The 1,146-nt window shown below is 44.5% G+C and overlaps 1 protein-coding gene across 2 annotated transcripts in view; it reads left to right on the top strand.

Moving 5' to 3' along the window:
* The first annotated feature begins 310 nt into the window (after positions 1-310).
* LOC106530363 (spindlin-Z) overlaps positions 311-1,146 on the top strand; it is a 10,623-nt gene continuing 9,787 nt past the window's right edge. For both annotated transcript variants that reach the window (XM_014025960.1, XM_014025961.1), the window contains exon 1: positions 311-449. The gene's annotated coding sequence lies outside the window, so the exon portion shown is untranslated. The remainder of the gene's footprint in view (positions 450-1,146) is intronic.

Below are 1,146 nucleotides of genomic sequence, written 5' to 3' on the forward strand. Positions count from 1 at the left end.
ATATCAGATACTTTAAGGTTTTTATTCAAGTAATATTCTTAGAGAAGACTTTAACTTTTACCAAAGTATTTTTATGATAAGATACTTATTTGTTAAAACAGATTTCATACTTTTTAAAAGTGCGTTGTAGACATTGATTTATGAGGTTCTTCACAAGCTAAAAAAATACACCAAATTTTTCACATTTTGCTAAATATTTTTTTTTAAATTAGATGAGTTTGTGTTTCTTGATCATCTCCAGCTGGGATCGCGGTGCTTTTACTGCGAAAGGTCGAACCGGATGTTCCTCCTTCAGTTGCTGATAGCTTAGCAAGCGAGTGAGCTATGTCCGTGGAGTGTCTCTGGTTCCTGTGAAGTGGAAACGGGCTCTGTGGACAGACAAACGGGAGGCCACGAACCCCGTCCCCGAGTCCGTTCGGACCTCCGCGTGTTTTTAAACCACCTTCACGGTAAGACGGACACGAGCACGCGCCCGCCCCGCTGCAGTTAGTGCCGCAGGTAAACAACACACACAGGCGGAGCGGGAGCGTTCGTTTTGGTAGCTGCGTTCTCCCGCCAGGGGGGGAGGGGCGGGAGAGGCGGCGGCAGACAGCCGGAGACCGAACCCAGTCTGCGGTTGTCTCTCCGTCCGGGACGTCCCTGCCGTTTCCCCACAGGTGTACCGTCCGGCAGACCCCCTGATGTCYGCGGGACTCAGGGTCCCGCCCCCCCGGCTCCTCCTCAGACCTGATGGACAGACAGAAAAAAAACATGGCTGACGCTGGCCCTGCAGAACCTGCTTCTTGTTTTCATTGCAGATGTTTTGAACTGGAAACTATTTCAACAGACGTCAGTTCAGGGTTCGAACCAGCCTTTTGATCCTCAGCAGGGTTTAGTTTAAAACACAAAAAATATTCAAACAGTTTATTATTAGGTCTGTTTTCCTCAGCTGAATGTTTGCTGCATTGTTTTCATAATGCAGCAACAGAAACATGAAGTTTAACACAATTAGAATTTWAACAGTGTTGTATAAAGTACCACAAAGTGATATTTGAGTAAAAGTACAAGTATCTTACCAAAAACTGACTTTAGTAAAAGTTAAAGTCTCCTTTAGGAATATTACTTGAGTAAAAGTGTTAAAGTATGTGATATTTGTTGTAGTTAAGT

This window comes from Austrofundulus limnaeus, unplaced genomic scaffold (assembly GCF_001266775.1).
Source record: "Austrofundulus limnaeus strain Quisiro unplaced genomic scaffold, Austrofundulus_limnaeus-1.0 Scaffold512, whole genome shotgun sequence".
NCBI classification, from domain to species: Eukaryota; Metazoa; Chordata; class Actinopteri; order Cyprinodontiformes; family Rivulidae; genus Austrofundulus; species Austrofundulus limnaeus.